Source organism: Aquarana catesbeiana, linkage group LG11, assembly GCF_042186555.1.
Source record: "Aquarana catesbeiana isolate 2022-GZ linkage group LG11, ASM4218655v1, whole genome shotgun sequence".
In the NCBI taxonomy this organism is placed as follows: domain Eukaryota; kingdom Metazoa; phylum Chordata; class Amphibia; order Anura; family Ranidae; genus Aquarana; species Aquarana catesbeiana.
The window spans coordinates 230,067,167-230,084,279 of record NC_133334.1 but is presented as its reverse complement, the minus strand read 5'-3'; the positions used below and the strand labels follow the sequence as shown (position 1 = coordinate 230,084,279).

At 44.6% G+C, this 17,113-nt stretch overlaps 1 pseudogene; it reads right to left on the bottom strand.

The window, feature by feature from the left end:
* Positions 1–1,127: 1,127 nt before the first annotated feature.
* LOC141111739 (F-box/LRR-repeat protein 8-like) overlaps positions 1,128–17,113 on the bottom strand; it is a 24,842-nt pseudogene continuing 8,856 nt past the window's right edge.

Genomic DNA, 17,113 nt, shown 5'->3' with positions numbered 1-17,113 from the left:
TAATTAATTAATTAACGCTTGGCCAGTGCATCACCTTTACCCTCCGCTTCTTTAGCAAGGCAGTGGCCATCTTGGAGGTGTGTTTGGGGTCGCTATCATGTCAAATTACTGGCCTGTGGCCCAGTCTTCAAAAGGAGGGGATCATGCTCTGCTTCAGTATGTCACAGTACATGTTGGCATTCATGGTTCCATCAATGAACTGTAGCTCCCCAGTGCCGACAGCACTCATACCACCATGCTTGACTGTAGGCAAGACACACTTGTCTTTGTACTCCTCACCTGGTTGCCGCCACGCATGCTTGACACCATCTGAACCAAATAAGTTCATCTTGGTCTCATCAGACCACAGGACATGGTTCCAGTAATCCATGTCGTTAGTCTGCTTGTCTTCAGCAAACTGTTTGCAGGCTCTTGTGCATCATCTTTAGAAGAGGCTTCGTTCTGGCCATGCAGACCAATTTGATGCAGTGTGCGGCGTATGGTCTAAGCACTGACAGGCTGACCCCCCACCCCATCAACCTCTGCAGCAATGTTGGCAGCACTCATACATCTATTTCCCAAAGACAACCACTGGTATGAGCACGTGCAATCAACATCTTTGGTTGACCATGGTGTTTGAGTGGAACCTGTCCTGTTAAACCGTTGTATGGTCTTGACCACCATGCTGCAGCTTATTTTCTGGGTCTTGGCAATCTTCTTATAGCCTAGACCATCTTTATGTAGAGCAACAATTCTTTTTTTCAGATCCTCAGAGAGTTCTTTGCCATGAGGTGCCATGTTGAACTCCCAGTGACCAGTATGAGAGTGAAAGCGATAACACTAAATTTAACACACCTGCTCCCCATTCACACCTGAGACCTTGTAACACTAATGAGTCACATGACACAGGGGAGGCAAAATGGCTAATTGGGTCCATTGCTAATTGCGGTTTAGACATTAATGGCTGTGTGTTGAGTTATTTTGAGGGGACAGCAAATTTACACTGTTATACAAGCTGTACACTCACTACTTTACATTGTAGCAAAGTGTCATTTCTTCAGTGTTGTCACATGAAAAGATATAATAAAATATTTACAAAAATGTGAGAGGTGTACTCACCTTTGTGAGATACTGAATATATTGTTTTTTTTCCTTATATTGGTTGAACTAGATTGGGCTTGTGTCTTTTTTCAGCCAGGCTAACTATGTAAAATAAGATATATTTGATATAGATATGCAGTATTTGATACTAGGTACTTTAAATACTTCTACACTAGATACTTCAAATCACCCGTCAGTCATATAAACCCTTTGCAAATTGAGCTACTTGAGAGCAGTTCAGGAGCAGATTATATTATACCTTTTGAAATGGGTTATGCTTACACCCAACTGCTTTCTGCAAACAGAAAGCAGTTGGGTGTAAACGGACAGTCCATCTGTTTACATCCGGCTGCCCATAGAGCAGAGTGGGCTGTGTCCGTGTCCAATCTGCATAAGCATAGCGGGAAAAAAACCTGTCGTCCGGCCAATGCACTCAGTTCAGCAGGGGATTAGCATACATTAGCACCTACAGGTACATTAATTTGGTGGAAGCATCATATGTGGAGGTGTACTGAGGCCAGAGTGTCTAAACAGAGACATGGACAACACAGCAAATGAGGATTTCTGAAGTTGGGTGGGCTGAGCCTAATGGCTAAGAATTTTTTTTTATATACGGTACCTTAACATTTAGCAAGAATATGCACCCTTTATCACACAAGGCATTTTTGTCTCTAAGATGGTGGTTGACAATTGGTTGCCTCCCAAGGCTAACTTTCCTTATCAACTTTTAGTGTGTATTTCTTCAAACGAGAACAGCGTGTTAGGAAAGCCTGAAAAACATCAGAGCAAACTACGCAGTAGCAGTGGATTTCCTCCAGCTGAAGGCAATTTTTCGCTATGTCAATCAAAGCTGAGTTGAGTCCACTAGAGGAGGTGGTCTGTATCACAAGCTTCCTGAGAGTTTTCACATAGTGGTCACTGACAAATGCTAGTTGTCTTGTCAATTCATTGCAAGTGTTGAGCTGTAATGTAGATATAGATATATTCGGCTTTAGGATTCGTAGAATTTTCCATGCAAGGACAGTATGGTCAAACTCTATATCCACAGAAGGAGAAGGTTGGTGTTGACAAAGTTCTCCTCAAACCTCATCAGAAATAGCAGTGAGATACTTATCAAGACGTTTACACAAAATATCCAGATGTTTAAAGGGTGGTCTTTCTGTCTTCATCAGTTCTCGGAATACATCTTCTGAAAGACTGGAACAAAAGGCACCTAGAATAGTCAGTTTGGGACACTTTTGTAAGACCTCTATAAGAGTTTCAGGAGTCACTTTGCAAACTAACATTCTATTGTTGATGTACAAGCTATGGAGATTTGGACTTCCTGTAGCAATGAGTCTTGTAAAACCATCACTGAGAGTAAGTGGAAGTTTTCTTAAGTCGATGTGATAGAGGTCTACCTGGCTTTTCTTACGGCAGTTCCATTAAACCGTCCAGAATTCCTAAGCCGGAGTAAAATAAAGGGTTCTCCCCACAACATATGATGGTCAAACTCTGTAACTTTTTGCCCTCTTTGGCCAAACATTTAAGCATCTGGATGACATTATTTCTATTTGCTTCTTTGGACTGGTCAAACACAATCTTCAATTGTCTAATCTGACCAAGGAAATTTTGCAAAACATCTAGGGACTGTAGCTGATCCTCTGTTATCCAGCTAAAAGAAAAGAAAATACAGGATGTGACTGAAATATTGATAGCGTTACCTGCACACAGTACATCTTAGGAACAATTAACAAGAACAGTTACTCTTGATGAATGCAGGATGATATGCTAGTTGCACGAGTGGCATATGGTGCATATTTGGCATCCCTTTCTTTCCTCGGTAAGAATGCCAGAACCTACATATGCATGTTGAATACTGTGGTTAATACCAGGTGGCATCATAACCAGATACCTTATTGGTTAGGGGTGGGGCTTGACCTTGTATTTGCTTTTAGAGTAGAAACAGTTTTAATGTGGCAAGCATGGCTTCTGTGGCCTAACTGTCCCCTGACATCAAGCATAAGGTCTTAAAGAATAAGTATCATTATAACGTTTAAAAATTATTTTTATTCCTTACAGAAGTGGTCTCCAAATGGCAGCCCAGATGCCTCCCTTACCTGGCCCTTGGGGCACTATTCCTCCCACTGCCAACTGACATCAACAATGTGGCACAATTTCTCCCGCTGACACCAAAAATGGGGCACAACTCCCAATGATACCAATGATGAGGAATAGTGCCCCATCATTGATGTCAGTGAAAAGAATAGTGCCCCATCATTGGTGTCAGTGGAAAGGATAGCGCCCCATCGGTGGTGTCTGTGGGAGGAATAGTGCCCCATGATTGATATCAGTGGAAAGAATAGTGCCCCATCATTGGTGTCAGTGGAAAGAATAGTGTCCCATAGGTGGCGTCTGTTGGAGGAATAGTGCGCCATCATTGATGTCAGTGGAAAGAATAGTGCCCCATCGGTGGTGTCTGTGGGAGGAATAGTCCCCAATTGTTGTAGTCAATGTAGGAAGGAATAGTGCCGCATATCAGAGGGAAGAATAGTGCCCCAAGGGCCAGGTAAAGGCAAGCAAAGGGCCTCATTCGGCCCCCAGGCCGCAGTTTGGAGACCACTGGTTTAGATCAAAGCATATTCATGTGTTAGAATGGCTCAGTCAAAGTCCAAACCTAAATCCATTTGAGAATCTGTGGCAAGACTTGAAAATTGCTGTTCACAGACGCTCTCCATCCAAACTGACAGAGCTTGAGCTATTTTGCAAAGACAAATGAGCAAAAATGTCACTCTCTAGATGTGCAAAGCTGGTAGAGACATCCCCAAAAAGACTTGCAGCTGTAATTGCAGCAAAAAGTGATTCTACAAAGTATTGACTCAGGGAAGCTGAATGCAAATGCACCCCACACTTTTCACATATTTATTTATTTAAAAAAATGTGAAAAACATTATTATTTTCCTTCCACTTCACAATTATGTGTCACTTTGTGTTGGTCTATCACATAAAATCCCAATAAAAGACATTTACGTTTTTGGTTGCAACATGACAAAATGTGGAAAATTTCAAGGGGTGTGAATACTTTTTCAAGGCAATGTAAGCATACAGAGCTGCTGCGAAAAGTGATCTGTTACTATTACTGTATGAGTGAACAATCAGCATTGCTTCTTCATTCATAATAGGAGAGTGTATGGGGCATGCATGGAGTGCACTATGGAGTACAGGAGAGTGTATGAGGATGCATGGAGTGTGCTATGAAGTATAGGAGAGTTAAAGGAGCATGCATGGAGTGCGCTATGTAGTATAGAGAGGTGATGGGGTATGCATGGAGTGCACTATGGCGTATGGCGGGGTAATGGGGCATGCATGGAGTGCACTATGAAGCATTGGCGAGTTAATAGGGCATGAATGGAGTGGGCTATGTAGTATAGGAGATTGTATGGGGCATGCATGGAGTGTGCTATGGGGTATAGGAAAGTGTATGGGGTATGCATGGAGTGCGCTATGGAGTACAGGAGAGTGTAAGGGCCATGCATGGAGTGTGCAATGGGGTATAGGGGAGTGTATGGGGCATGCATGGAGTGTGCAATGGGGTATAGGGGAGTGTATGGGGCATGCATGGAGTGTGCTATGGAGTATAGGAGAGTTAATGGGGCATGCATGGAGTGCGCTATGTAGTATTGAGAGGTAATGGGGATGGGGTATGCATGGAGTACGCTATGGCGTATGGAGGGGAAATGGGGCATGCATGGAGTGTGCTATGGGGTATAGGAGTGTGTATAAGGATGCATGGAGTGCACTATGGAGTATAGGAGAGTTAATGGGGCATGCATAAAGTGTGCTATGGTGTACAGGAGAGTGTATGAGGATGCATGAAGTGTGCTATGGGGTATGCATAGAGTATGCTATGGGGCATGCATGGAGTGCGCTATGGAGTATAGAGAGGTAATGGGGATGGGGTATGCATGGAGTGTGCTATGGAGTATAGGCGAGTTAATGGGGCGTGCATAGAGTGCACTATGGAGTATAGGAGAGTGTATGGGGCATACATGAAGTGCGCTATGGAGGATAGGAGAGAGTGTATTAGGTGTGCATGGAGTGCGCTATGGGGTATAGGAGAGTGTATGGGGCATGCATGGAGTGCAGTAGGGGTTCAATGGATCAAAAAACTCACGGTTCAGATCGTTCCTCGGATCAGGAGTCACGGTTCGGATCAACAAAAAAAAAAAAAAATCTCCCCCACTGTAATATCCACATCATCTCCCCCACTGTAATATCCACGTCATCTCCCCCACTGTAATATCCATGTCATCTCCCCCACTGTAATATCCATGTCATCTCCCCCACTGTAATAACATATTAGCAGGGTATGGCAGAGTATTGGCATGTATTGCAGAGTATTGGCAGAGTATTGGCACTGCTGCCATCCGATCTCTCCCCTCCGCTGTACAGATCAGTACACAGAGGGGAGAGGAACTGGTGTCATGACATGACGCCGGTTTGTTTACAAGTGATCGCTCCGTCATTTGACAGAGTGATCACGTGGTAAACGTCCGCCGGGTGTACCAAGATGGCCGTTGCTCCGGAGCTAGGCCAAAGCCACGGCCTTTCCTAAGGCCGAGGCAGCGGCGCGCTCCGCAGAGCGCATGTGTGCCAATCCAAACAGGTTGAACCGTTCGGATCACAGATCGATGACGACGGCGTATGGAGAGGTATTGGGGCATGCATGGAGTGTGCTATGGTGTATAGGAGAGTGTATGAGGATGCATGGAGTGTGCTATGGAGGATAGGAGAGTTAATGGTGCATGCATTGAGTGCGCTATGGAGTATAGGGGAGTGTATGGGGCATGTATGGAGTGTGCTATGGGGTATAGGAGAGTGTATAAGGATGCATGGAGTGCACTATGGAGCATAGGCGAGTTAATGGGGAATGAATGGAGTGTGCTATGAAGTATAGGAGAGTGTATGGGGCATGCATGGAGTGTGCTCTGGTGTACAGGAGAGTGTATGAGGATGCATGGATGGTGCTATGGTTTATAGGAGAGTGTATGGGGCATGCATGGAGTGTGCTATGGAGTATAGGAGAGTGTGTGGGGTGTGCATGGAGTGTGCTACGGGGTATAGGAGAGTGTATAAGGATGCATAGAGTGCACTATGGAATATAGGAGAGTTAATGTGGCATGCATAGTTGCCAATAGTCCCGAATTTACCAGGACATTCACGAATTTGAGCCTAGTCCCGATCCTAATGTTTCCCGCTATTTGTCCCAAATTTCTCCGCTTGTCCCGAGCATCAGAAATTTTTGGGCAATAAAGCGTTAATATCGCCTGCAGCCTTGTATCCTCCCCCTACAGAGCGTCCCCCCTTGCCTCATTTTGTCCTCCTTGTCTTCTATTGGACAAGGAGGACGCATGCTCTTTCTCCTTGCCTTGATTTGCCAAGTATGGCAAGCGGGGGCGTGGCTACTTAAGTTCCCACGCCAGCCCGCGCAGTCGGAGCACATGGATGGATGGTGGAGGTGGTGCGCCGCTCTGTCAATGCCAGGAAGCCAGGACTCGGAGGAGGTTCGCCTCCTCCTGTTTACACTGCTGCCTCAGGCTCAGCCTGGGAGGGACCCCGAGGAGAACTTGAAAGGTCCGGGGGAGCCTGAGGCCGGGACCACGGAACACTCAGCGCCACGTGGGGGGGAGCGAGCGAGTCACTTTACACAGACACGGTAAGTCAAAGTGCTCCCAGTCTCTGTTTGAGGGGGAAAAAAAAAAAAATTCTCCCTCCCTTTAGGGGGGGGGGGGGGGTGGATTTGGTACAGCGGGTTACTGTGCTCTCTAAGGGGGAAATTCTGTGTGAGGTGTTTTTTTTTTGGGGGGGGGGGGGGCACAAAGAGTTCAGTTTTTGGGGGTGGGGTGATAGGAAGCGACAGTGAGCACAGCCTTGATTGGTGGGATTTTTTTTTTTTTTGGGGTGGGGGGTATAGGAAGTGGCAATGGGTGGCCTTTATGGGGTTGGATGGCTGAAGGTGGACGCCCTCACGCACAGCCTTGATGGGGTTTTTTTTTGGGGGGGGGGAGATAGGAAGTGGCAGTGGGTGACCCCCTTATGAGGACAAATAGCTGTTGGTGGCCCAGTTAGATTTTTGTGTATTTAAAAAATTAACAGGGTCACCCACCGCCATGTCCCATCTACCCCCCCCCCCCCCCCCCCCATCAAGGCCGTGCTCACTGTCGCTTCCTATCACACCCCCCCAAAATGTGAAAAAAAAAAGAAGAGAGAGGAGGGGGTCCACCTTCAGCCATCCTACCCCATAAAAGCCACCCACTGCTGCTTCCTATTACCGCCCCAACCCCTAATTTTTATTTTTTTAAATACACAAAAATCTAGGGGGTGGGGGGCGGTAATAGGTAGTGGCAGTGGGTGGCCTTTATGCGGTTGGATGGCTGAAGGTGGACCCCCTCTCTTTTCTTTTTTTCACATTTTGGGGGGGTGTGATAGGAAGCGACAGTGAGCATGGCCTTGATGGGGTTTTTTTTGGGGGGGGGGGGGGGGAGATAGGAAGTGGCAGTGGGTGACCCCCTTTTGAGGACAAATAGCTGATGGTGGCCCGGTTAGATTTTTGTGTATTTAAAAAATTAACCGGGCCACCATCAGCTATTTGTCTCCATAAGGGGGTTACCCACCGCCACTTCCTATCTCCCCCCCCCCCCCCCCCCCAAAAAAAAAAAAACCCATCAAGGCCGTGCTCACTGTCGCTTCCTATCACACCCAATGTCGGTCCTTTCTTTCTTTCTCGCGGTCCTTTCTTTCTGTCCTCCTCCTTCTTTCTTCCTGTCCTCCCTCTGTCTTTCCTTCCCTTTCTCTTTGTCCTCCCTCTTTTCCTTTCTTTCTGTCCTTTCTCTCTGTCCTTTATTTCTTTCTGTCCTCCCTCTTCTTTCTCTGTCCTCCCTCTTTCTTCTTTTCGTCCTTTCTCTCTGTCCTTTCTTCTTTTCTTTCTTCTTTCTTTTTCTTTCTGTGCTCCCTCTGTCTTTCCTTCCCTTTCTCTTTGTCCTCCCTCTTCTTTTCCTTCTTTCTTTCTCTCCTTTATTTCTTTCTGTCCTCCCTCCTTTTTCTTTCTTTCTGTCCTTTCTTTCCCTCTGTCCTTTCTCTCTTTCTTTCCTTTCTGTCCTCCCTCTTTATTCTTTTTTTTCTGTCCTTTCTTTCTCTCTGTCCTTTCTTCCTTCCTTTCTCTCTGTCCTCCCTCTTTCCTTTCTTTCCCTGTCCCTTCTTTTCTTCCTTAACTTCTGTCCTTTCTTTCTGTCCTTCTTTCTTTCTGTTCTTTCCTTTGTTTCTTTCTCTCTGTCCTTTCTTTCTTTCTTTCTTCCTGTCCTTTCTTTCTGTCTTCCCTCTTTCTTCCTTCTTCCTGTCCTTTATTTCTTTCTTTGTCCTTTATCTCTCTCTCTGTCCTTTATCTCTTTCTGTCCTTTCTTTCTTTCCTCCCTCTGTCTTTCCTTCCCTTTCTCTCTTTCTTTCTTTTTCTTTGCAATGTAATAGAAATAATGCACTTCAATTATCACGGCACCATGGTTGGTATGGTGTCAGGATGACTGCATACTTGCCAACAGTCCCAATTTTTTTTTTTTTTCCCCCGGGACAATCTCGATTTTGGGACCCTCGTCCCGATCGGAGCTCATCCCGATTAATTTCCCAGGATTTTGCCTTTGTCCCGGGAAACTGATTCTGCATTATGGCGAGTTGAATGATTTCATTCTATATTACAATGTAATAGAAATAATGCGCTTCAATAATCCTGACACCATAACAACCATGATGCTGGGATGATTGAAGCGCTAACACCAGGTGTTTGGAGTATCTTTAGCTGCTAATTGTTAAACTGGAATACACATTTCTAGTGTGGTGTAGGATCTGGGGCTGCTGTCCCTCCATCCCTCATTTATCTCACTCTAACCACACCCCCTTTGAGCCACGCCCAGTTAAGCCACGCACACTATTTGCGTAAACCACGCCCATTTTTCGGCGCGCGACGCATCTTTACTTTCCTATACCGCACCTACTAACGCGTGCCCCGCCCCCTGATTATAAAGTGACACCGCCTACAGCCGAAAAAAGTGTCCCTAAACATTTTTTTACAATGTTGGCAACTATGTGCATGGAGTGTGCTATGGGGTAAGGAGAGTGTATGGGCCATGCATGGAGTGTGCTATGGAGTATAGGGGAGTGTATGGGCCATGCATGGAGTGTGCTATGGGATATAGGAGAGTGTATGGGGTATTCATGGAGTGTGCTATGGAGTATAGGAGAGTGTTTGGGGCATGCATGGAGTGCTCTCAGGAATATAGGAGAGTTTATAGGGGAAAAAATGGAGTGCGCTATGGAGTATAAGAGAGCATATGTGGCATGTATGGAGTGTGCTATGGAGTGTAGGAGAGCGTATGGGGATGCATGGAGTGTGCGATGGGGTATAGAAGATGCATGGTGTGTGCTGTAGAAGTGTATGGGGAATAGGAGAATCTATAGGAAACATATGGAGTGTGCCATGGTGTATAGTAGAGTATATAAGGAGCACACAGGGGGTGCAGTAGAGGAGATTGGATGGGTTCTGGGCTTCCTATCAGTCCCCATACTATAGATATAGATGAGGGGTCAGTGTGGATAAACAGCACTTCCGTATTTACATGTGATCGCTGCGCTACATGCCCCTGCCAAGTCCAGGCTGAGTGTGCAGGGTAAGCCGTGTGTGACGACCCATCATGCAGAGGGACAAAGGCTGCAAAATCAGTAATATATTCAGAAAACAGTACAGGGATTTAACCGCTTCAAGACCAGGCCTTTTTCTGACACTTGTTGCTTACACGTTAAAATCTGTATTCTTTGCTAAAAAATTACAAAGAACCACCAAACATTATATACATTTTTTAGCAGAGACTAAAGAATAAAATGGTGGTCGTTGCAATATTTTATGTCACACTGTATTTGCACAGCGGTCTTTCAAACGCAATTTTTTTGGGGAAAAATACACTTCAATGAATTAAAAAAAAAAACGAAACAGTAAAGTTAGCCCATTTTTTTTTTTTTTTTTTGTAGAATGTGAAAGATGATGTTACGTCGAGTAAATAGATACCTAACATGTAAAGGATTGAAATTGCACAAACTTGTCGAATGGCGCCAAACTTCAGTACTTAAAATCTCCATAGGCGACGCTTTAAAAATAATTTGATGGTTACCCATTTAGAGTTCCAGAGGAGGTCTTGCGCTAGAATAATTGCTCTTGCTCTAACAATCGTGGTGATACCTCACATGTGTGGTAGCACGGAGGGATGGGGCGCTTTAAAAAAAAAAAAAATTCTCTTATTAATTTTATTTTTTACACTGTCTCTTTAATTATTTTTTTTTATCACTATTATTGCTGTCACAAGGAATGTAAACATCCATGTGTCAGCAATAGTCATGTGTCAGGTATTTTTTTGGAGGGTATAACTAAATCATTGATAAAAACACCGGGGTTAGTAGTCAAGGATTACAGCTTATAGCAAATCAAAAACCCGTCCCACCCATCAGGATGGGGTCCCTCAACAACAGAATCTAAATAAGAATGAATGAACCGCGCTAAGTGCCGCAAATATTAAATAAATATCACATTTGAAGCTGATGCAACTTTAAATTGAAAAAGTTGCTAGAAAGTCCCATACAAATTATTTGTACCAAAGTTTAAAAAAACTTTAAGAAATAAAAGTCCCAAATAAAGTGCTTGTGCTCTACAAAGCACAATGCTTGATAAGTGCTTACAGGACGGAGCCCCCACATAGATGTGAACTCACCCCTCTAAATGGACCAACTATTTCTAGTTTGGTCAATCACACATGTGGGGCAGTCCCCGTGGGTCCTCTATGGACTGGTGTGGTTTGGGATGGATGTTCCTCATATGAATGGATATGACAGAGAAAACCTCATTCCTCTATGGACGAGTGTTGTTTGGGGCAGATGTTCTTCATGTAAGTAGACATGACAGAAAAAGCCTCATTGCGCAGCAACATTTAAAAGATTTATTCCAGATAACAAGACATAGTAATTAAACTCACATGTAAAAGGTACCTAAAAGCCTGGCACCCGGTGTGAACAGCAGGTAAGTTCCCAGGAAATCTGCCCATGGGCAGTATTAAGCCGCCGCTGCGGTGTACTGGTCGGTTTCCGGGACCGGAAGTGTGTCGCGAAGACGCTGTAACGCGGGCCAACCTCTACGGATGTCAGCCAAACGGGCCGTCTTCAGGAAGTTGCTGAAATGGAAGTTTGATTTCAGCTGATTGGCTGAAATGACACTTCCGGTCCCGGAAACCGACCAGTACAGCGCGGCGGCGGCTTACTACTGCCTATGGGCAGATTTCCTGGGAACTTACCTGCTGTTCACACCGGGTGCCAGGCTTTTAGGTACCTTTACATGTGAGTTTAATTACTATGTCTTGTTATCTGGAATAAATCTTTTAAATGTTGCTGCGCAATGAGGCTTTTTCTGTCATGTCTATTTACATGAGGAACATCTGCCCCAAACAACGCTCGTCCATAGAGGAATGAGGTTTTCTCTGTCATATCCATTCATATGAGGAACATCCATCCCAAACCACACCAGTCCATAGAGGACCCACAGGGACTGCCCCACATGTGTGATTGACCAAACTAGAAATAGTTGGTCCATTTAGAGGGGTGAGTTCACATCTATGTGGGGGCTCCGTCCTGTAAGCACTTATCAAGCACAGAACTGCATACACTTTGTAGAGCACGAGCACTTTATTTGGGACTTTTATTGCTTAAAGTTTTTTGATGTTTGCTACAAATAATTTGTATGGGACTTTCTAGCAACTTTTTCAATTTAAAGTCGCATCAGCTTCAAATGTGATATTCATTTAATATTTGTGGCACTTAGCGCGGTTCATTCATTCTTTTTTTGGTATTATTTTGCACTTGCAAAGTTTTTATTCACTGCAGCTGTCTATTTATTTGGTATCATGTTATTTGCACTAGTATCCAGACTTCTTTGGCACTTTGGATTTTTTCTATTAACAGAATCCAAATACTCAAAAAACAAAACCTGACAGTCAAGGGGGGGGGGGGATCTGGTATCTATAAAGCCCCAAATCCCTCCATTGCATTTAAAAGTAGTCAAAACGGCTAGATCTGCATTTTTGAATGCTGACATTTTTTTTTAAAGCTGGTGCTGTTGGCTGACGAGTAAACCGGAAGTGACGTTGTGACGCTGCTTCGGGGTTACTATATCTTAAGAGACACAATGAAAGCCGATTATGCCTTTGTTTGGGTATCCGGCCAGCCGGCGGATGTGTTGGCTGGTCGCTGGGGCCACCCGGTGGGATGGGAGAGCCCAGACATAGCGGCGGGAGGCGACGTCCCCTCCTGCTGCTTGTGATGACAATTGAGCGGCTGTTTAGCCACATTGGTTGTTATCACAGGAAAGCCGACCGTCGGCTCAAAAAAAAAAAAAAAAAAAAACACAGTAGTGGGGTGATGCCTGCAGCTGCATATCTCCCCGGTACAACCACTTGTAGCAGAATGACGTACAGGTATGCGATTTTGCATCAAGTGGTTAAAATGCAACTACTATAAAGTACTTCAATTTGGCTTACTATCAGCCTCGTAGGTTGTTGGTCAGACTGGAGCAATGTGTCCCATGTTTCCAAATGCATGACAACATTGAACAGTAAGGTGTCCATTTTATTCTATGAGGCCCCTTCTCATCTGAGTGATGTGCTGTCATCCCAGAGAAGTACAGACACTTCTTTGGGGCAGATCACATGTTTTTAGTCCAACAGAATTCAATTGGAGCGCCTGAAAAACACACTTAACACGTGTTTTTGTGCCCAACAGCCAGTCTCCTCCTCCAAGTCACCTCCTTCCAATTGGCTGAAACAAAAGCCCTTACACCTGAACATGCATGAAAATCACATGTAAACACAACTGAAGAAGCCGACACTCACATGTGCACCTAGCTTTAGCATGTTGTAATTCAGGCAGAACTGGCCAATCAGTAGCTGTGTCTAAATGGTAACCATATTTTCTGTAGCAACCATGTGATCAGAGTCTCAGCAGCACTGGAATGAGCGATTTCCCGAAAAGGATGCAATTAGTCTTTATTAACCGCTTCCAAGCCGGTCCAAGGTATTTATACTTTCTTTGGGTCGGGGTGCACCCGGCAACCCGCTGTGATTGGACACATCGGGAGCCAATCAGCAGGAATGGCGGTCTGCCTATGTGAACAAGGCAGATCGCCGTTCTGTCAGAGGGGAAGATAGAGATCTTGTGTTTCTGCTAATCAGGGAAATGGATCTATGTCCTCCCCCAGTCAAATCACCCCCCCCCCCCCCCCATAGTTAGAAAGCACTCCCAAGGAACACATTTAAACGTTTGATCGCCCCTGATGTTAACCCCATCCCTGCCAATGTCATTAGTACAGTGACAGTGCATATTTTTAGCACTGATCACTGTATTGGTGTCCCTGGTCCCCAAAAAGTGTCACTTAGTGTCCGATTTGTCTGCCGCAATGTCACAATCTGGCTAAAAATCGCTGTTCGCCACCATTACTAGTAAAAAAATAATAATAATAATAATTCCATAAAAATATCCCATAGTTTGTAGACAGTATATGTAGCAGAATACATATTGGATTCAATTGATGAAGAAAATGTAATTTTTATTGGATATGTTTTATAGCAGAAAGAAAAACAATTTTTTTTTCTCAATTGTCAGTCTTTGTTTATAGCGCAAAAAACAAACAAACAAAAAAACAAAAACGTAAAGGTGATCAAATACCACCAAACAAAATATTTGTGGGGAAAAGGGACATGAATTGTATTTGGGTACGTCACACAACTGCGCAATTGTAAGTTAACGTAACGCAGTGCCGTATCACAAAAAAATGGCCTGGTCATGGGGGGGGGGGGATCTTCTGGGGCTGAAGAGGTTAATCTTGGTTTTATATTCTGTTATATCACTGAGGATCATTTTTAATAACATTCATGTAATGATAAGGTAGAGATCTACATGGATATTATTATTATACAGCAGGGCTTGACAAATTTGCTTGGAATCTAAGAGCCAGCTAAAAAAGTTAGGAGCCAGGTTTTTTTTTTTTTTTTAAACGACCGACAAAGCTTTATTTTCAATATAAAAATTAACCAATCTTAAATTTACACAGAGACGACTAGAACTAATGTGACTGCTTTTATTTCCTGCCATGCAGGGACACAAGACCACCATATTCTCGCTAAGGATCCAATCAGGTCCGCCTGAAAAACTAACAGGCGAACCTGATCAGACAGCCCGTGTGAAAGAGGCCAAGCAGGGAGATGACAAATAATAAATTCATTTTAATTAACCACTTCCTTCCCACAGGACGACTATATACGTCCTGTCTTTGAAGAGAGATACCGTTGTTATGGTAGCAGCTAGCTACCATAACCCCGGTATCTTCTTCAAGAGCCGGCGGTTCTCTTTCAGATAAAAGTGGTCTCTGCAGCAGATTAGCAGCGAGATCACTTTTATCGGCGGCAGGAGAGGGCCCCCCCTACCGCCGCTCTCCGGTGCCCTTCACCGCTTACCGTGGCCGTCGGTAACGGCGGAGGCGATCCAGATCTGTCCCTGGCCTGACATGGAGACAAGTGAGAGGAAGATGGCCCCCCCGCCCATCTTCAAGCCATTGCAGGGCAGAAGTCTTTTTGACCCCAGATGTCATATTTAAGAGGACCTGTCATGCTTTTTTTCTATTACAAGGGATTTTTACATTCCTTGTAATAGGAATAAAAGTGACTTTTTTTTTTTTTAAAAGAACAGTGAAAAAATAAAAAGTTAAAATAAATAAGAAAAAAAAAAAATTTAAATGTGCCCCATCCCTTGTAATAGAAATAAAAGTGACACAATTTTTATTTTTTTTTAAAAACAGTGTAAAAATAAAAAGTAAAATATATAAGAAAAAATAATAATTTTTTTAAATGCGCCCCGTCCCGCCGAGCTCGCTTGCAGAAGCGAACGCATATGTGAGTAGCTCCCGCATATGAAAGCGGTGTTCAAACCACACATGTGAGGTATCGCCACGATCGTTAGAGCGAGAGCAATAATTCTAGTCCTAGACCTCCTCTGTAACTCAAAACATGCAACATGTAGAATTTTTTAAACGACGCCTATGGAGATTTTAAAGGGTAAAAGTTTGTCACCATTCCACGAGCGGATGAAATTTTGAAGCGTGACATGTTGTGAATCAATTTACTCGGCGTAACATTATCTTTCACAATATAAAAAAAATTGGGCTAACTTTACTGTTTTCTTATTTTTTAATTTAAAAAAGTATTTTTTCCCAAAAAAGTGCGCTTGTAAGTCCGCTGCGCAAATACGGTGTGACAGAAAGTATTGCAATGACCGCCATTTTATTCTCTAGGGTGTTAGAATAAAAAATATATATAATGTTTGGGGGTTCTAAGTAAAGGGAAGGAGATGAGCAGGCAGTGAAAACATGTAGGGAAAGCTCCATTAGCATTGGTGGATGTCTTGTCATACCAACGGCCAGCACCAGAGGGCACCCGAAGGAAGGAACCAGGAACCATAGGACTGCAGTAGGCCGCAAAGCCGGGGCCTCAATTACCGGCGCGGCCCAGCGCGATCGCGGCGGGCGGGGGAACGAACACAGGATACCTCAGCTGTGCCGCCCCAGGCGCTAGGTCGCTAATTCTAGTCGCATTTGTGGGCACAGATTGGGCACATGTGGACGGCCATGGGGTACATACCTGGCCATCCACATGTTGCCCCTTCCCTGGTGGTCCTAGTGGCGATCCCTGGTGGCCCAGTGTGGTCATCTGAGGGGGGGCTGCGCTGATAAACAATCAGCGCAGACCCCCCCCTGTCAAGAGAGCCACCGATCGGCTCTCCTCTACTTGCGTCTGTCAGACGCGAGTGAGGAAAAGCCAATCAATGGCTCTTCCTATTGACATCGTGATCAGATGTGATTGGACACGGCTGATCACGTGGTAAAGAGCCTCCGCCGGAGCGGTGTGTCAGGCTGACACACCACTCCACCGATCGCTGCGATGCGCGGCAGCATGCAATCCTGCTGGACATCATGTGACACCCAGTCAGGATAACAGAACCACCGCCCAATCGTCATCTGCTATGGGCCGGGCGGGAAGTGGTTAATCTAGCCTAATACGCATTTCAATACTGTCAAGTTAAAGGGGATGTATAGCTAAAATATTGTTTTATAGAGTCGGGATAGGTTAAAAACCCTGAGTTATTTTTTATTTTCTTGCTGTTTGTATACCATTTGTCAGATTTCCCTTCACTTCCTGTCCCAGAGACAGGAAGTTAGAGGAAATCTCCCCAAATAAGGATAATTCTCTTCTTAGACAGATGTCCCAGGAACAGGTGCCTCCTTTGGAAAAATGTCTTTTACCTTTAGTTTTTGGGGACAACTCTAGTATTTTGCATTTCCCCTGACAGCAGGCACGAGGATAAAGAGAGGGGTGAATTTTCCCAATGGGGACCCAGCACAGCAATAAAAGCCTGACAGAGGATCCAACCCTTCCCCCCCATGTCACTCTGAACTGAAAAAAAAAAAGTTTGCTCAAAGACTTTAATCATGACCAGCATGTAGTTACATCTCCCAACGGTTCCAGATCCTGCAACACTGTCTAGAGAATTCAACATATTCCCATGGTCCAGTGCATCCATCCAGAAGATATCCCAGTTATCTGTGCAGCTCCTCCGTGTGTATTACATACACACAAATCATTCCCCTCCCTGAACTAAAAAACACACAAATACTCCTGCACTGCCTAGATATGACTTTTTCTTCTCAGGAGCTGCCAGCACACACGGTTTGTGTTAGCACTAGGAATGCATCAACTTTTTTTTTATCCACAAGTACCAGTATCGATACGTTCGGTCAAGTACTCGCTGATACTTTGCAGTGCGATTTGCATCAATATAAAATCAATGGGTGCAAATTACACTGCAAAGAATTGCAGCCCCCCCCCCCCCCACACTTCAGTGATTCGAGCCATCCACTGAA